Raw genomic sequence first — 20,579 nt, forward strand, 5'->3', positions numbered from 1 at the left:
GGAGATGAGGAGGGGAGTGACGTGGGAGTCACGAGGGAGGTTGTAAACCAGACGTGCTGCTGCATTCTGGATGAGCTGAAGGGGTCTGGTGGCTGATGCTGGGAGGCCAGCCAGGAGGGAGTTGCAGTAGTCCAGACGTGACAGTATCATGGCCTGGACCAGGAGCTGTGTGGAATAATTGGTGAGGAGTGGTCTTATTCTGCGGATATTGTACAGGATGAACCTGCACGACCGGGTGGTTGCCGCGATATTCTCAGAGAGTGACAGCCTGTTGTCGAGCACAACTCCAAGATTTCGGGCACTCTGTGAAGGGTGTAGGGGAGTGTCTCCTAAAGAAATGGGGAGATGAGAAGTGGGAGAGGTAAGAGAAGGAATATGGAGAAGTTCCGTTTTGTTTGTGTTGAGCTTGAGCTGGTGTTTGGTCATCCAGCTCTGGATGTCACTCAGGCAGGCGGATATGCGATCGGAGACCTGAGTGTCTGTGGGAGAGAAAGAGTAGAAAAGTTGAATATCATCTGCATAGAGATGATATGACATGCCATGGGCGGCAATAACAGGGCCAAGGGACCTAGTATACAGAGAAAAGAGGAGGGGACCAAGGACAGAGCCCTGAGGGACCCCAGTTGTGAGGGGACGAGGAGCTGATACTGCACCGGCCCAGGCAACCTGGAAGGAGCGGCCGGAGAGATAGGACGCAATCCAGTTGAGGGCTGGTCCGCAAATTCCCAATTTTGTCAGGGAAGACAGAAGTGTAGGATGGTCAACGGTGTCGAAGGCAGCTGAGAGGTCAAGAAGAATTAGGACAGATGAACGGGATGCTGCGTGTGCTGCGTGGAGAGACTCAGTGACGGAGAGCAGGGCAGTCTCCGTCGAGTGACCGGGTCTGAAACCAGACTGCTGAGGGTCTTGGAGGTTATGTTTAGAAAGAAAAGAGGAAAGTTGGTTAGACGCAGCACGTTCGAGACAACCCAGCCCATACCTGTTTATCCAGTACGTCAGATCAACCAACATGAGCCCATGTTCAGCACAGGAATGCTGTTATATGTGTCTGTTTACGTGATGATATGAAGAAGTCATAAGAGAAAGGCAGGATGGCTGTAGGATGGTGTTTACTCTGCTCCTGTTGTCTGTCATTGTGAAACAAAGTATTTCAAACTCAAACACCAATTTAAAGATGTGAAGAAAGAAGAGGGAGTAAAAGAAGGAATAAAAGAACGGAGTAAGTAGCCTGTTGCGGAGTGAGATGGAGAGAATAGAAGCTGGTGAAGGGGTGTGGGGAGGAATGGGAATCTGCCGGTATAATGAAAATAACACCCTTAATTCAGCAGACAGAAAACTGAAAATAAATGGTGTAACAGATTTTTACAAATTTCAAATACTTTTAGAAAGTTTTTCATTTATTAAGGTATTTTTTGATACTTTATGACCATTTTACCTCGCTGGTCATTTGATTAAAAGGGTACAGTCTAGGCTACATTTTGACAGTGACACTTGTTACTGTACACGGTTGCCAGGTCAAGTGGCACACTATTGATTGCAGTTCTGTTTGCATTTGTAAGTGTCTGCAAATCACCGGCTGCTGAAAAACAAATTTCTTAAAAATAAACTTTAACAGCATTTAAAAAAAGTATTTATCCTTAATTTAATTAGGAAAAACCCCATTGAGATCTAAATCTCGTTTGCAAGGGGGACCTGACATAAAACACAAAGTTACAAAGTTAAACAAGACAGTAGGCAAACAAGTTGTGAACATCAAATGGGGAAAGAGACAGCAGTGTTACAGTAATTAAAAGCAGTGCAGAGGTTAAAAACAGGAGCATGTTTCAGTCACAGAGTCATGAATTACATATAATTACATTAATTGCGGTATAAGGACAAAGTGGAAGCCCAATTGAGTAGTCAAAATGTGCGTTCTGCTTGGGAGGGAATGAAAACAATGATTGGGATGGAGTCGAAGAATAGAAACATAATTCTGAGAGCCGATTCTTATAGTTCTGATGGTGAATTTGCTGAGGAATTAAATAACATTTACCTGCGATTTGACATCCATGATTTTAATGATGAAGTAATGTTTTTTAGAGAGAGATTGCTGCATTCATATTGATTATTATAATGTTTTTAAAGCATTTAGCCACACCAAAGAGAGAAAGAGCCCTGGATCTGATTACATTGGAGGTAGAGTGTTCAAATGCTCTGTGGGTCAACTCAGTGCATGTGTGTGTATGCATGTGTGTGTGTACGTGCGTGCGTGTGTGTACGTATATGTGTGTGTGTGTGTTTGTGTGTGTGTATGTGCGTGTATATATGCATGTATATGTGTGTGTGTGTGTGTGTGTGTGTGTGTGTATGTGTGTGTGTGTGAGCCGGGGCCTGGCAGGCTGTGTGTTAATGTACTCTGAGGCTGTGTGTATCAGGTTGCTGTGTGTGTGTGTGTGTTTGTGTGTGTGTTTGTATATGTTGAGGGGTTCAGTGTGTGCAGGAATCTGTGCCAGTGAAGCCCATTTTGTGTTGGATGATATGAGGTCTATGAATGACTTTGTATTGTATTAACTGGGCCTTAGTGGATGAGCTTAATATGAATGCATTTGAAGACAACTGTGTCCAGCACATGGCATCAGTGGTGCTTGATAAATCCTTTTTCCATTGGTTAATGGGAAGGGAAATGGTGGAGTCATTTTAAAAATAATTTTGTATAACAGTCAAATTATTTGTCAAATATACAAATGTTTTAATTTGTTCTGGAGATAATTTGTTATTGCAGTGGATGTGGGCAAAGGCTATTATGGGTAATTTGAGGTTGAGTTTTAGCAGTTTTGTTCAGAAATTGCAGTTTTTTTATCTGCCAGCAATGCATTGTGTTCAGTTTCAAGGCAAGGATTATTAAGTGAGTTGTAACTAATCCACTGGGAAATATATTTCTTTATGTGAAAAGTAGTGGAGAAAAAAGGTAGGGGCATCCATACCTTCTAGAGAGGTATGATTTTTGCAGTGTGGTCATTTTAATTTGGGCAGGTTGGGGGGTGGTTATTTTTCCAGTAGAATTTTGTGATGATGGAGTCTAGGTAGGAGAACCAATTGGTGGTTTGTTGCATGGGAATCATTTCATTTTTGGTAACATGTTCATTTTCCCAGAAGCTATATGCCCACATAAAGAGAGAGGTAAGTTTGTCCATTGATTGAAATCCTGTTTGATTTGTTTTAATAAGAGGGAAAAATTGAGGATAGACAACGCTGACAGCTTGGTGGAAATGTCGATGCCCAGATACTTGATCTTGTCAGTGAAGCATGATATTGGGAATTGTTTTTGAATTGTAGCATTCCAGGCATTGTCATTAAGGGTTAAAGTAATTGATTTTGTCCAATTTATGAATAGTGAGAGAGTTTAGAGACGGTGGTGATAAGTTTGAAGACCCCTTTTAAAGAAGGTAATGGCTTCTGAAGGTAGAGTAGTATCATCTGCATGAAGGTTAATCTTGTAAATAGAGCTGTGGGTTGTGATTCCTGTAATGTGGCCATTTTGGCGTATAGCGACAGCAGGGAGTTCAGTGAATAATGCAAATAGTGAATGAGAGAGTGGGCAACCTTGCCTAGTTCCACAGTGTAATGAGAATCTTTGTGAATGTATGTCGTTAGTAGTGACTGCAGCCATTGGGCCACCGTAGATTTGCACTGCAATACAATGAATAAATGATTCTCCAAAACCACATTTTTGTAGTGTTGTATCTAGAAATTGTCTGTGAAAGGCTTTTTCTGCATCCAGGGTTGTGACGATTACATTTATGTTGACTTGTGTGGACATATGAATACTGTTAAAGAGGCAGCGAGTGTTATTGGATGAATGTCTGCCTTTAATGAAACCAGTCTGGTCTGGATGATTTTTGGGGCTAGTGTTTTGCTAATAACTTTTAAATCAGTGTTAATAAGTAATAGTGGGCAGTGGCTAGTGTAGAAGGCGGATCTTTGTTAGGCTTGAGTAGTACTGAGATGACAGCTGTGTTCATGTGAGATGGATTATGTAAAGAGGTTTTTATTTCAAATCATTGCAAACTTATTTCAGTTTCAAACTGAGTTTGGTGTATTTGGAGCTTCCTAGCTTAAACTGTGATCTAATGCCTGGCTGATACAGAGAGAAACAGAATCAGCATGACAAGACCATTAAGCAACAATAATCATTTTTGCAGTCCTGAGTCCTGAGAGGGAGCCTTGTAATAGCTTGTCACTAGATGGATTACAGGAGCTTTCTCTGGTCAGACCATCACAGGCATCAGCATGAATTAGCTTTTAGTGTATTACTGTTGTTAACGAGTATCATCAAAATGTCATTTTTTGCAGACATCATAAATGGTTGCATGGTTTCAGCAAGAACAGGGACACTGATGTTTCTTATTCTGAAGGGACCCTCTGTGTTGTGTAAGATGATAGACTCAGTGTTGGCTTTTTACCATTGCAGACAGAACTAATATAATGACGAGTGAGTCTTTCTCCAACTCCAGTTCTGAGGCCTCAGAGGCAGTACATTGGTTACAGCTTACTGATACCATGTCTGCTGATGATTTTTTTTTGCTCAATCATTTCATTTCATGATACCTGTCTGTATATTATACACCTTTTTGACAAATCATTGTTTATAATAATGTTGATGGATTTATTAGGTTGGAAACTCAGTTGATTATCTATTGATTTAACATTTTATTACAAACTAACTGTAACTGTTTGCACTCAATTCAATTTTTATCTTTTAATTCTGGAAATGAACTTGTTTTACACTGCTTTGATGCCAAGAACACTAATTCCCGCCCACCCCCGCCCCGTATCACTGCCTGAGCCGAGTGAGTCTTTCCCCAACTCCAGTGCTGAGGCCTCTGAGGGCAATGCAGTGTGTTTGTTTCACAGAAATAAACATGTCAAATGCTGACCATGTTTTCCTACATTTGTTCAAGTAATTAGACTCTGTTTCTGCGTTTTGTCATCTCATCTCTAATTTGGTTAGAGAAGGAATGGGAATCTGCAGCTATAATCAAAATAGCACGCTTAATTCAGTAAAACAATAAACTGACAATAAATGGTGCAATTTAAGTGTAATGAGCTATTTTTTAATTTACAATCTGTAACCAAAAACAAAATAAATGTTTAAAACGTTTTTTAAGGTTTTTCCTTTATTATTTTTGTCCATTTTACCTCGTTAGATATGATGGAAGTCACAGGCCCTGTCATTTGATTAAGGCGACATTTTGATTGTGACACCTGCTACTGTAACAGAAAAACAGATTTGTCAAACTGTACGGAACAGATATTGATTTTGCAGTGAAATCTGACGTGTATCCAGCATAAATTCAGCAGGCTAGTTATTGGTCTGATGGCTGAGGAAAATAACTGAGTACTTGGTATAAATAATAGAAAATGTAAATAAATAAAAGGAAGGTTGGTTAATCATCAAAGTGATGATTCAGCACTAACATTCATGGATGAAGGTATTTCTTAATTGATGTGTTGTTTATTAAACAACGTCTGTAGATGTCAGGGTTGGAAATACCATTTCACAATTGCACATCAACACAGAACACTAAAAGAGGCTGGTCCACTCTTATTTATGCCTAAAATAAGCAAATGGAAACTTAACTTGGTATTGCAGGAATTGAAAGAAAAAGCACACAGTTCATTGAATGCCATCTAGCAGGAGAGACGGATGTGGTGGATAGCCCACGGATATAATTAACTTACTGAATAATGTTTAATGTTGATGCTGCTAAGTTAACTAATTTAACGTTAGCCAGCTGTTAGATCAGTTCACACTGTTACACCAGAGCAATTCAAGAGCTGTTGTAACAAAGGGTGTGTATGCTTATACAATCGAGACATGTCCGTTTTTTTCATTAATTAATTAAATTTAAGTTTTCTTTCACTTTTAAAGTGTAGAGTAGGTTGCGCTGATGTGTGATACGCATCCTAATTTAATGTGTCATGATATCAGGCTGTAAGGCACAAAACATGGAATTTGTTAAAACTCTCCACAGGCATTTAATGTGATTGAGAGTGAGAGACTTGAGGGTGTGTTGCTATGCAGTGTGGCTCATTAAACAGCCTTGAGTCCATTGTTTCAGATGTGGTTTTGTGTACGGTAGACCGTTTGGTATTACACTGTAGATGTGGCTTATGAGTCCCATAGGCATCTCTTGCCGATAAGAGGGGCGGCAGTGTCTCATGTGGCAGGTGGTCATACTATATCGCCATTTAAGGGACTCTTTTCAGCTCTTATCTGGACTACTCACAAAGATTATTATTTTGTTCGTTTTCTACACAAAAATCTTTTATTCTTTCTCATTGTATCTGATCACTGAGATCCGATTCCAGCATAACATCAATCAAATAATGGGCACTGATACACAATGGAGTCTTATAGTTACAGGCCAAATATGTACTCTTTTGGTTACAGCTTACTGATACCATGTCTGCTGATGAGATTTTTTTGCTCAATCATTTTATTTCATGATACCTGTCTGTATATTAAACACCTTTTTGACAACACATTGTTTATAATAATGTTGATGGATTTATCAGTTTGGAAACTCAGTTGATTATCCATTGAGTAAACATTTTATTACAAACTGTAAATGTTTGCACTCAATTCAATTTTTATCATTTAATTCTGGCAATGACCTGTCATGTGTAAACATCTAGAAACAGCTCAAAAATGTTGATAAAAGCTGCCATGCGTCAAAACCTGGACAGGTTAGTGACTCAACGAAAAAGACAAAGATTGTTTTTATCTTTGGCAAGGCTCGAGAGTGGAACTTGCCAGACCAACTGAACTTGTTTTACACTGCTTTGATGCCAAGAACAACACTAGGCCTACAACACTTCAACTGCAGCCATATTCAATGCCATAAACTGTTATGACCTGTAAAGTATGCAAGGGGCATCTGACATGCAGAAGCAAGAACATAATTTCCTCAAAGTTTTCAATCAAGTACAAGACAATACATTCTATATGGCAATAGTGCCACCTGCTGGTAGGAACTGCTAATGAATATTCACTTCCATGAAATCTCCCATTAATTCAATTTTGTCTTATTGTACTAGGTTCTTTAACTTTAAAAAAAAATAAGTTAATATATAGCATTTTTCATTCAGTGTGTTTATCAAACAAAATACACTCTGTGTCAAACCTTTCCGTTCTTTTCTTCAGGCTATGCATTGCAATTTTTAAACTTAAAATTAATTCTCTGTGCTAGAATATAGGTTTTCATCCAGCCCATTTTCAATCAAGTACTGTTTTGTTTAGTCCAGTGTATAGGTAGACTATGCATATACTGTAGTTGTTTCAGTCCTGAAAACGCTTTGCCAGTCTGATAGGCCTTCAACAGCGGGAGGTTTTCACTGGGCTGTCAGTGGATTCATTGTTGTCTACCTCTGCTTTTGGGCTGTGGAGGAGTGGTCCTTCACTTGTTTAATTGATTTATTTTGTTAATCAATTGAATCATTTGTTAATTATCTGACACCCAGGTGTTGGGGTACTGATTGTAACCCAGGTTCAATCGATTGGCTTAGCCTATTAAGTGTCTGTCAGTAGGGACAGGGAGAGGGTGCAAGGATGCTGCAGAACACATGCAAGTTCATGAAACTGAATTTTGTCCAACTGTGTTGTGGCCTGTGAGACCAGTCTGGATGTTGCAAAATGCTTGTGTGGACATAGAACTATTGAATATTAAGCACAGAAATAAAACAGCAGATTTAGTTCAGGAATATTACATACATAGGGACAGGAATTACAGTGATTATTTACAGATTTTTACAGATGGGACAAAAGATCCAATAACAGAGGTAACAGGGGCTGCAATGGTGATTCCCAGTCACCAGACTGGAATCAGTAAGAGAACATCAGATTATTTGAATGTATATGCCGTTGAGCTAATTGCAGTTCTGTTAGCATTAGAGAGAGTGGAAGAAGTGACGGCAAATAATATACTCATTTGTAGTGACTCTGTATCAGCATTGTCAAGCATTAAAACAAGATCAGGAAAGAATCACCAATATATATTATCCTTGAATTATTAAACAACAGTTCATATAACTAATCAAGGGAAAAACAAAAAGTTCATGTGGGTACCAGCACACTCAGAAATCCAGGAAAATGAGAAAGCAGATAAGGAGGTGGTCAGGAGAGAGTATGTGGACCTTAATGTTAAACTTTCAAAATCAGAGGGGAAAAGCATAGTTTGGAGGGGAGTAATCAAACAATGGCAACAAAAGGAAGACATTTACATAAAATACAAAATAAAGTAGGAATGGCAAGAAACAGTGGAACCGATAGAAGAGAGCAAGTAATCATAGAGTAGATTAAGAATTGGTCACAGCAACTTGAATAGGACACTTTATTATAGGAAAACATCCAACTGGCTATTGTGATCAGTGCCAGGAGTCAGAAACAGTGGAGCATGTCCTGATTGTATGCAGGAAGTATGATTAAGAAAGAATGGTAATGTTTACAGGGTTACAGAGACTAGGAGTGGAGGCAAGGATTACAGATCTGCTTGAATGTGGGGACACGGTGGAGGGAAAGAAGGAGATATTTAGTTTTTTGAGGACAACTGGTATAAGTAAAAGGATATAAGAGAACCAGAAAGCAATAAATGATTAAATCCAGAAGGAGGTGGTAATGAAACTACAAAGCCAACTGCCATAAAACACCAAAGAAGAAGAAGAAGAAGACAGGGAGAGGGAAGGTGAGCCACTACTAACATTTGTACTGCTGGTGCTTTTAAAATAAATTATTAGTTTTGTCAATTCTTGTTTTCTCAGTTGTTTTTAAAGCCTTTTTCTTTTTTCTTACTTTACATGGGCTTTTAGGAAATAAATGAGGTTCTGGTGCAACTTCTAAACTCAGCCATGGAGCATGAAAAAGAAAAGCAAAAACTGAATATAAACATTCAGCCACTCTTGGAGAGCAATGGAAGTTAAATGTATTTATTATAAAAGACTTTAAAATGCCAACATCTTTCAGCTGGAATTCTTCTTCAGGGCAGTATTGGTCTGTAGATACACTGTTGTGTCTCCCTGGCACCAGCAGCCCCACTGGCTTAGTCTCACATCAGAGGACTTGTTTTAATTTTTGAAAAACTCAGAGGTGCCCCAGGCATGTCCATTGGTATGCACTAACAGCGCATGAGGGCACCTACACTTGGGGAACAGGACTGTGGCGTGGGGATGGCTGGTTTAAGCAGCCACACCTGCCCTGGGTCAAGCTAATTAGACCTGGCCAATTGGATAATTGGTTAAGAATTAGATAATTGGCCAGGCTTATTGGACCCGGGAACAGGAGTGGCTGCACCTGTGCGTAGTGAGGTAAAATCACAGGTTAAATCTGCCATCCCCAATCACACAAGAGAGAGCCTCCGTCATGACAGTTTTACATCTGCTCCTTGGCTGTACCATCTTGCCACCCTTGAAAAATAAACATGGACTGTTTGAACATCATCTCCCCGTGTCTCTGTGCTGGAGGGCCTCTCGGAAAGCCTCTTCGGTGCCCTGTGGCAGGCTTGTTTGCCACAAGGACTTAGCCAGACATGGTTCTGTGTTTAAAAGTTGTGGTCAGGATATCGGGGGACTGCCACTTTTACCTCCAAGAACAGCAGTTTGGCTACTGGCAGTCCTGTGGCAGCGGAGGGAGGCACAGTTCAGGATACGGAAAGGTGACAGGAGGTCTCCTGCCATCTTGGCTCTTCCGCACGTGGATCCTCATTAACCATACCTGTCTCAGCTCTGGCCCGGGGTCTATGTGTACCATCTCTGGGCAGATGAGCTGAAGGTCCCTGGTATGCACCCAGTCTATTACCATCCCACCACTTCAGACGTCAGGGAAAGACTTTCACACTTCCCGTGGATGATGTCTGTGTGTGGAGCTTTTGGGGGGTGATGACCCAGGGGTTGGCAGATCAAGGTGTGGGAAGCTGGTGTTCCAACTGTGCTCCGCTTGCTTTGGAGAGCAAGATAAAGCTCTGACCGGGATGGTGAGGGCCCGGGAGGTCATAAAACAGTGGAGGGTAGGCTTCCTGGTCCGTTTCCAGTGGGGTCCCTTTGAAGCCCTGACAGAGGAACACAAATTTCTTTGGAGCCAATCCTCTGTGTGAGCCCTGCCGTGGGGCTCTCCAGATGTGATGGGAGGACTGGTGTTGTTAGAGGTAGTGTCCATGGGGGGTGGCTCAGCCTTCTCTGTGGGCGGTGATGCAGACTGGTCCACAGAGCCCTCCACTTCTGTCTGGGCAGCTGACAGAGGTTCCCCAGATTCAAAAAGGGGAGGAGGGGAGTCCATAGTGTGTGGTGCAGTGTTGTGTGTGGACTGGTGTGACAAAGTCCATAAAGCCCACCACTTCTGTGACATCAATTAGATTAACAAATTGAAATCATACATTCTTATTGAATGCAGGCTCACTACTTCTAAATTACAAAACAAAACATTAAACAATTGATTTGGAAATAAACAAAAAAAGTTTACTCTGCCATTCTTCAATTCTACAAAAAGACCAGGAAGACAATGGACTAATTTATGGTGCATGGTTTGCATCTGGAGGGCACACTTCACTGCCCGGCTAGGAGTAACTTTGAAGGAAAGCAAACAGTGGCTGTACCACTGCTAATTTAAATTTTCACGCAAGTCTGAGTTTTCGTTCTATTCTTGTCATTTTGCGATTAGCCTATATGCAATTGACGATGAGAAAGTAATCAATTCAACTTCAATGTGAATGCATTCTCGGATGTCAAGACATGAAAGTGAATGCTCGCATAAAAACATAATGAATGTGTTTGAGAGGATATATAAAACAGTTACAATCTGACTATTGGCCTGTTATATCCTATTTGTTGCATAACAACGGTCCAAGTTCAACTACCAACGACAGTTTTGCTTGACAATGGTAAAATATGCCCAAACGGCTGCGGAAGAATATTTCAATTTCAGGTGATTAAATTGATAAAAATCAATAAATACAAAAGTAACCATATATAGTCATTGTTGGTAACCCGTTGTATATAAGTGGAATAAACCCCTCCGGGCTGTCCTGTTTATTAGAAAATAATGTAGGCTACTTCGGTGGTAGTATGGGGTTACAGAAGAAATCATAGGATAGATGGACCGACGACAACGTCGCTTTTTCAAACATCAGTGGGCTAATTTGCCTAATCTTTGCGGGACTTTAGACCGCGGTGGAAACGCAGACAACAATGGGCTGAAGGAACCTTTTAGTTCCTTGAAAAGTAGTTCCTGGGACTAAAAGTTCCAGGTACTTGTGGTGGAATCCAATGTTTGGGCTGTGACAAAGGCTGATAACAGAGCATAGCAAGTACATGAATGTTCTGAGAGCTGGCCTTGTAATAACTTGTCATTAGATGGATTACAGCAGCTTTCTCTGGTCAGAGCGTCAAAGGCATCAGTATGAAGATTTTTGTGTATTACTGTTGCTTTACAAGTGTCATCAAATTGTCATTGTTGCAGACATCATAAATGGTTGCATGGTTTCAGCAAGAACAGGGACACTGATGTTTTTTATCTTAAGGGACCTTCTACTTTGTGTGACCACAATATTTGTCATTGAAATTAGATTTCTGTGATCAGATTCAGAATACAAGAAATCATTGACAAATAATGTGGTCCATAAATGCATACCCCCAATTGTCCGTATGGGGGTATTCAAGTTTTACACTGTGCACTGTGTAAATGTGTGTCTTTTATACTGCATCGTCCTCATACCACAAAGATTTAAGGGCCACTGAATCATAAATGGCTTCTCCTTGTATTCTTTCTCATTTAATCTGATCATGAGATTTCACACGTGTAATCTGATTTCACACGTGTAACTCTATTCACTGTAACATCAAATAATAGCCACAGATACACTATGTGCAATCATACAGTTACAATCATACAGTTAGCTGTTATTTCATTTGTGGCATTTCTGTTAGCTTGAACTAGTCTGCCCATTCTCATCTGATCTCTCATTAACAATGTTTTTTTGTTTATCACACCATTCTCTGTAAACTCCAGAGACTGTACTGCATGAAAATCCCAGGAGGGCAGCTGTTTCTGTGATGCTGGAACCACCACATCTGGCACCATCCATCTGGCACAGTCAAAGTCGCTTAGATCACACATCTTGCCCATTCTAATAGGTAAGGAGCTGGCCTTGTAACCTATAGGTCACAGGTTCAAGTCCCAGGTAGGACACTGCTGTAGTACCCTTGAGGAAGGTACCTAACCTGCATTACTTCAGTATATATCCAGCTGTAAGGATGTAATGTAAAAAAAAAGAAGTTGTGTAAGTCGATCTGGATAGGACAGTTTGCTAAATGCCTGTAATGTAATGTAATGTCTATTTTGAGTTACAGCCACATAATGTGCAGTTAGGAGTAGCCTATTGGCATTAATGAGGGGGTATTCCGAATAAATATGCCGGTATATAACACAAAGGATATAGGTTTGGTGTTAGTTAGAGTCTTTATTGTCCACATGGGGCAGTTTGTACTGCAGCATAGTATATAATAAATAGCAATAACTATATTTATGACAACAGATAAGCATTAAAATCATTGCAAAACGTATCACTATTACTTATTAAGAAATCCAGTGACACTTGGGATAAAAGAGTGTTTAATCATGTTTGTTTTTAACATAGGGATCCTATTTTAAAATAGGGAGCCTACACTGATCAGCCACAACATTAAAACCACCTGCCTAATATTGTGTAGGTCCCCCTTGTGCCGCCAAAACCGCTCTGACCCGTCGAGAGTTTTTTAAAATCATGTGGAAATAATTCACCCTCTAACAATATCTTAGCTTTTTATAGCCCTGTAGCAAGTAATAATGTAATAAACTACCAACAGTGTAATAACTCCCAATAATGTAATCCATTTCAAATTTTGTAATAAAAACGAGTAATGTAATAAGTAGTAGCAGTAGTAGTGTACTTTATTGATCCCCGGGGGGATTTTTCACTGTTGCAGTTTAGAAGACATTAAAGTAACACAATCAAATACAAGTTTACAGTAGATACAAAATATCAGATACGAATATACAGTAGATACAAATATGTACAGAAATACAAATATACCAGAGGACACCTTCAGAGGTGGAGACGTGTCAGAGCTGTTTTGGCGGCACAAGGGGGACCTACACAATATTATGTAGGTGGTTTTAATGTTGTGGCTGATTGGTGTATATCTGCGCTCTGAGGGAAGTAATACAAATTGATTGAACAGGGGATGCTGGGAATCCCTCAGAATGGACTGTGCCTTCCTTATAGATCCTATCTGATACAGCTGGGAGGGGTCAGCTGTATCAGACGATCCTGCCAGATAATTTTACGATGTTGGCCAGTCGACTCTTGTACTTAAGATTTAGGTTACCAAACCAGCAGATCATATTAAAGGTTAAAAGAGATTCAATAAAAGACTTTTAAAAGATAGTCATCAGCATCGTGTCCACCTTGAAACTTCGGAGTAATAACTATTAAATGGGGAGAGGAGGTGCTCATGCAACATTGAACAGGTCATTGAAATAAAAGGTTATTCTTGTATGTATTTATATAAACATTTTCTCTCATCTTTCTGAGACAAAAACTTTCATGTTTGAACTCTGTGGAGGACGTGACATTTCTAGTTGTATCTTCATTGTCTCTGTGTCTATAATACATAATGGTCTTTAAATGTCATAAATTTGGATGTGAGATTACATGTTCTTGGACCTGGTCGTCTTTCTGGAGTAAAAAATTTAATGTGTATTTTTAAAAATTGTTGTTATAATAAGTAAAACTGCACTTATATATCATTATTCATAACAGATTGTTTTTATTGTTTTTTATTTGATTTAGTTTGTGTTTTTATACATTTTTATTACTATATATATTGTAACAAAAATATAGAAAAAATGTCATTTTGAACCTTTTTTCCCCTGGGTCTCAGGAGGACAAAGCTTAGTTGCTGATATCATTTTAAAATGCTCCCAAACTGCAGACCGCTCTCTGTTCCTGGCTGGTTCCATCTCTGCACAATGTCTCGGATTCTTAAAGCAGTCACTGTGACTCACTAGCTCACGACTGACACAAACTGCTTGCTCTACCCATGAAACCTGCGCCAAAGCTTTGCTTCCTTTGAGTCAGTTACCAAAGCGGTTACATGGTTGTGTGTACCGAATGAAGCTTCGGACGTCATTGATCACGTGTTTATGGCAGAAACTAGTCAAGCCTCGGCACGCTGTTTCTAGTGCGCTCTGGTGTTTTTCTTGACACACGCTCCTGAGCTTCAGTATCAAGGGTAACACCACTCCTTTTGAGATGTCTGTATAGTACATGTTCAGGGCCCATTTAAATTCTGCATTGCTTCCAGTCAAAACTATGCCTTATTATGTGTGTGTCTCTGTGTGTCCATGTGAGTGTTCAGTGTGTTCTCATGTTGTGGGTTTACAGGCTAATTTGGGTTGGAAGCCACTTGTGGTCCAGTCTGGTCTGATGTGTTCCTGTCTCCTTAGATAGGGGGGCGCCGTTTTCTAAAATGAGTCTCTCAGAGGAGCCAGAGACCAAAGGAGGAACCCTCAGCACTGAGAGGAAGAGGTATAAATGCATAAATCAGATATTTAATGTCATATGAGTTGGTTCTGCAGTAAGAGGATGAGTTTAACTGGACACTCTTTCAGGTGTACGTAGGTACAGTTGAATAGTTAAACTCATCCTCTTACTGCAGCTCTCAGTCACTGCACATCTGACTATGACATAACAAAACCCACCAACACCTGAATGTGATATAATATACAGTTGAGTCCAAAGGTTTACATGCACCTAGGCTAAAGACATTCAAACTCCACACATTTCATGTTGCCTTACATTTACTGTGTTAAGTCAATTAGGGTATTTACTTTATTTCCATTAGAAGTCATTTCAAAATAATAGCTAAGAGACAGATTTATTTCAGCTTCAATGTACTATATCAGATTTTCAATGGGGCAAAAGTTTACATACACTTGTATATGCTTGTCACAATACTTTGCCAGATTTCTTTTCCCATTCCTCCTGACAGAACTGGTGTAATTCAGAAAGGTTTGTAGGCCTCCTTGCTCAGACACGCTTTTTCAGTTCAGTCCACAAATTTTCTGTGGGATTCAGGTCAGGGCTTTGTGATGGGCACTCCAATACTTTCACTTTGCTGTCTTTAAGCCATTTTGTTAAAACTTTGGAGGTATGCTGAGGATCATTGTCCTGCTGGAAGACCCATTTAAGTTTCTAAGGGAGCGAGTGGCGTTGTTGGCCAAAAAGGAGGCTGTTGCAGTCGTTGAGCTCGAATTTGTGACGTGTTTGTAACCCACTTTTTAATAAATTGCTCATCTTTACTTTATCCCCATTCTGTTGGTGCTGCTGCCCATACCGCTAGGGGGCAGTGGGGGATCTTACACTGCAATGTCATTGTCACCTTTCAGGTGTAGATGGGTGTATTATATCACATTCATGTGTTTGTGGGTTTTATTATGTCACAGTCAGATGTGCAGTGACTTACAGCTGTAGTAAAAGATGAATTTAACTGGAATCTCTGTCCCCATGTTTTGTTCACAGGGTCCTGGTAGAAAGAGCAGGGTCACCCGTACCCAGCTGTGTGTCTCTGAAGAGTGATCGTTCAATGGATCCTGTATTCAATTTCAAAGGAGAGTTCCCAGGTGATCAAAGGTAATTAAACAGGCTTAAATTGACACTACTATTTAACCCCTTAACCCAAAGCATTTAAAAAAGGCAATTTCCACATGGTTTGCACTACTCTTAAACGTCCAGGATATATTCCCCGGAAGTGACAACTGATTGTCTTCTCAATACTTCTTTATCGTTTTTAACCTAGTTATAACAATTAAATTGTGATAAACACGATTAGATTATTGCGACCTGTTTGGCAGACATGGGCAGGTTGGGTGTGTATCCTGCGCTCATTAACATTGATAATTGTAAGACACAACACATATAAACCGTTTCTCATCAATAGCTAGGTTAGAGCCGGTTAGAGCAGATTGTCCCATGCAGTACCAGAACGAAAGAAGGCAACAAAAACTATGCTTTACCATCCTATAGCTAAACCTGAAGATCATTCAACGTGTAATAACGTAACATTGAGCTACTGTACACTAACATTACATTCTATAGCAGTCTCAAACTCCGGACATTACACCAGAATAAAGAAGGCTTTGATTCCACGTGTCTGAGCTTCAAAACATTTTAATTGTCGCTAGCTAATGGTAGGCATACTTACCGATCCAGCACGTTTTGAGAAAAGTTGTGGGCAAATATGGGCACTGCAAATACTTAATGGTCCAGGATATATTGCCCAGAAGTGACAAATGATTTTGTTCTTAATACTTATTTCACGTTTTTAACCGAGTTACAACCATTAAATTGTAATAAACACGATTAGATTATCGTAACCTGTTCAGCAGACAAGGACGGATGTGTGTGTATCCTGCGCTCATTAACATTCATACTTGTAAGACATGTCATATGTAAACCGTTTCTCATCGCTAGTTAGGTTAGAGCAGATTGTCCCATGCAGTACCAGAAAAAACGAAAGAAGGCAACAAGAACTAGGCATTACCATCGTATAGTTAAACGTGATCATTCAACTTGTGATAATGTCATAACACTGAGCTACTGTATACTAGCATTACACTAGATAGCAGTCTCACACTCCGGACATTACACCCAAATATGAGCAGAGGCATTTTGGATTACAGAAACTCTTACATAGACAAAAGAGCCATAAAGACACAAGTATTGGATATACCAAAAGTGAATGCAATGTAAGTACATTACATATGGACATTAAAACTTTTTTCTAAATAATTTTTTTGGTGATCTGAGGTGTTGTTCTGAAAACGTAAATGGTATACCTGTTTCATGCAAATATAATTGAGTCCAAGTAACTATGGAAAGTATACAAAATTAAGTTTTATGATGTGGTTTAGTGTGCAACAGGCGATTGGGGGGTGGGGAGGTTCCTTTTATTTGACTGACATTTATTGCCATTAGCGCTGCTAAGGGAGCGAGTGGTGTTGTTGGCCAAAAAGGAGTCTGTTGCAGCCGTTGAGCTCAAATTTGTGACGTGTTTGTACTTCGTAGCTCCTTTTTAAATAAATTGCTCATCTTTACTTTATCCCTATTCTGTGGGCGCTGCTGCCAATACCACTAGGGGGCAGTGGGGGAACTTACACTGCAATGTCATTGTCACCTTTCAGGTGTAGGTGGGTGTATTATATCACATTCAGGTGTACGTGGGGTTTATTATGTCACAGTCAGATGTACAGTGACTGAGAGCAGTAGTATGAAGATGAATTTAACTGGAATCTCTGTCCCCATGTTTTGTTCACAGGGTCCAGGTAGAAAGAGCAGGGTCACCTGTACCCAGCTGTGTGTCTCTGAAGAGTGATCATTCAATGAATCCTCCAGTCTATTTCAGAGGAGAGTTCCCAGGTGATCAAAGGTAATTAAACAGGCTTAAATTGACACTACTATTTAACCCCTTAAGCCCAAACATTTAAGAAGGCAATTTCCACCTGGTTTGCACCATACATTTTGAAACAGTTCAACTTCGCACCTCTGACGTCTGCTTCTCTCGTAGCTTAGTGGGTACTACCTTTGCCTTAGGAAATAGCGCATTGGTCTCTGTTGGGCTCCCAAAAATAGAAACTAGTAACCAAAAATGACCCTGCGACGACAAGGGTTTGAATACAACAGAAATCGCCCATTTTTCAAAAAAGCACGAAACTAAATGCGGTTAAAAAGTTAACTAATGATGTCTTGTGTAGGTGGGTGTAATATGGCATGTTCAGAGGTAGGTGGGTGTATTATGTCACATTCCGGTCTAGGTAGGTGTATTAGGTCACATTCAGGTGTAGGTGAGTGTATTATGTCACATTCCGACATTGGTGGGTGTATGTCACATTCCGGTCTAGGTGGGTGTATTATGGTGTGTTCAGGGGTAGGTGTGGTATACCATGTTGGCTCACAGCTGTTTAGATGGTGTTTTTTCTTGTTAAATTTCTGCAATAAATGACCCTGGATCCATTTCCTGCAGTATCAGAGCTAAACTTCCCCTCCCTCCATTCCTCACTCTGTCCCTATATTCTAGCTGTTAACACAGCTCAGACAGGAGTGGCTTCGTATTTCATGTGAATTAATCAACAAGGAGCGAACTTAAACCACATTTCATGCAGCTAAGGACGACACACATTAAAATACTTACATGGATATGGAAATACATATTTTTGGTTTGGCAGTGAATGGATCTGCTTTAGGTACCCTATCTAACAGGGAGTACTATACATCTCCCCTACTAAACAGGAGGAATACCTGAATACCCCAGTATCTAGAAGCAGATCCAAACAGTAGGTGGTGCTGGGGTGGTGGAGGGTGAGCGCAATTCTGAGCAGCAGCAGTGAAGCAGGCAAAAGCAGCGCAGGCAAGCAGCAGCACTGAGAGGTCTGATTGGTGGTTTAAAAAGGCGCTCCATTGGTGATGTGTGCCTGTGATTGGATGGGTAAGAGAAGAGTGTTGTATGTATGCAATTGGATGATTGTGGAAACACGCGAGTATGCAGTCAATGGAGCCAACCGATTGGTCAGCTGCGATTTTTGAGTTTCCTGACAGAACTTGCTTTGCGCATTCTGTGCGCAACGCTCATTCATTTCTAACTCTGATGTGTGTACAGGAGAGAAACTGCGCAAATGGTTCAGAACACAATTTTGTAAAACAGATTCTTCTGGGATACTCTGGATAAAGCTACTGTAAAAGGATGAGTTTAACTGGAAGCTCTGTCTCCATGTACTGTGAGTGAGAGCTGCAGTAAGAGGATGAGTTTAACTGGAAGCTCTGTCTCCATGTGCTGTGAGTTAGAGCTGCAGTAAGAGGATCAGTTTAACTGTAAGATGTGTGTCCATGTGCTGTGAGTTAAAGCTACATTAAGTAGATGAGTTTAACTGGAAGCTCTGTCTCCATGTGTTTTGAGTTAGAGCTTCAGTAAGAGGATGAGTTTAACTGGATGCTCTGTCTCCATGTTTTGTTCACAGGGTCCAGCAGTCACTGAAGTCCAGCTCTTTTGAAGAGAAGAGTTCAGATAAATTATCTTCCGCAAAAAAGGTATGAGATCTTTTTTAGTGGGTTATGTGTTTTCTTTGTGCAGTAAATTTATCTGAGTATATAAAATGTCTATATAATATAGTGCAAGGGTAATGTTTACAAGTGCATTGCCCTTAAAATTAATAACATATTGCATCTTTTTTATGTTATTCATGACCATCCAAAGTGGAATATCATATGAACACAATAAACCAGCTTTTTTCTTAAACGTTTAAAAAATTTAATAAAAAATGCTCTATTTCAATGATCTTAGCGCCTAGTCTAAAGCACGTGGCACAGGTATATTTAGGTTGTGTCCAAACCCACTTATACTCGTTTAACAGTGGATTATTTGAGTGCAATGTAAGGCACACGGTTCCAATGGGCTGATCCTACTGTCTTAATTTGTAGGTGTGTCTTGGGCATAAGCATGTGATAAACCAATCAGCATATCATCTCCCATTCCCTCTAATAGCCACCTGAACTTGCACCTTGGAGGATTGCTAATATAATGGTGGATTTAAAAAGACTTAGAAAAGACAGATTTACCTCTGTTATAAAAGACCTGGTTCTGTGCAAGTCCATTAAAATTTGGAGATCTAAAAAAACAACCATCATGCACAGTGAATCCTGCAGACCATATCTGAAAATAAATCATAAAAAGTTCATTTAAAATGTTGAAATAAATGCAGTATTCACTGAGCAATGTTGTGGATTGTTTCCATCAAATGAGCCATTTATATATGAAGCAGCTCTTCTGCCAGCTGATTCCTCCTCGCCTGTGCTGCTGGGGTATCTCGGTTCATTAATATGCATCAGCACATACAGTTCACCATCACGCCTTCTAAAGTCCTATAATGTGTCCTCATTTATGTCTGAGGCATCCATGACTTTGGCAACGTTATGCAACACACAACACGCCACAAAGAATATTCAGGCCTTCTGGGGACTGTATTGTAAAGTTCCACCTGACTTATGCTAACATCTGAAGTGTGTTTTCAGCATTCCATATGTCCTCTCTATTGGGCTACAGTGTATGTTTTTGTGAGTTTTTAATTGAATGACTATTCACACACTCTATTATATTATCTTCAGCCGTGTCTTTAACGGATAGCCATTGTCCCCTAACAGCCACCCCTCCAGGAGTGGGATTCCCCCAGAAAACGGCAGGTATGACTGAGTTGGCCAATATAAAGGAGTCATGTTTTAATCCAGGATAATCTGCAAATATATGTGTAACCATATGTGGCAAACAGGCCTGCCACAGGCCACCGAAGTGGCTTTCCAAGGGGCCCTCCAGCACAGAGACACAGGGAGATGATGTTCAAACAGTCCAGATTTTATTAACGAGGGTTTGGCAAGATGTTACAGCCAAAGTGAGCAGATGTAACCCAGTCATGACCGAAGCTCCCCGTGTGAGTGGGGATGGCAGATTTAACCTGTGCACAG

At 40.2% G+C, this 20,579-nt stretch overlaps 1 protein-coding gene and 2 long non-coding RNA genes across 3 annotated transcripts in view; all 3 read left to right on the forward strand.

The window, feature by feature from the left end:
- LOC118215092 overlaps positions 1–20,579 on the forward strand; it is an 800,072-nt gene that overhangs the window by 637,295 nt on the left and 142,198 nt on the right. The window lies entirely within an intron of this gene.
- LOC118215124 lies at positions 1,046–17,438 on the forward strand. Its single transcript, XR_004762763.1, has 4 exons — positions 1,046–1,219; positions 12,038–12,162; positions 14,454–14,597; positions 17,386–17,438. It is a non-coding gene; the product is annotated as an uncharacterized LOC118215124 (long non-coding RNA).
- LOC118215134 lies at positions 18,623–20,285 on the forward strand. Its single transcript, XR_004762773.1, has 3 exons — positions 18,623–18,799; positions 19,082–19,151; positions 20,262–20,285. It is a non-coding gene; the product is annotated as an uncharacterized LOC118215134 (long non-coding RNA).

The sequence above is a fragment of the Anguilla anguilla genome, chromosome 16 (assembly GCF_013347855.1).
Source record: "Anguilla anguilla isolate fAngAng1 chromosome 16, fAngAng1.pri, whole genome shotgun sequence".
NCBI classification, from domain to species: Eukaryota; Metazoa; Chordata; class Actinopteri; order Anguilliformes; family Anguillidae; genus Anguilla; species Anguilla anguilla.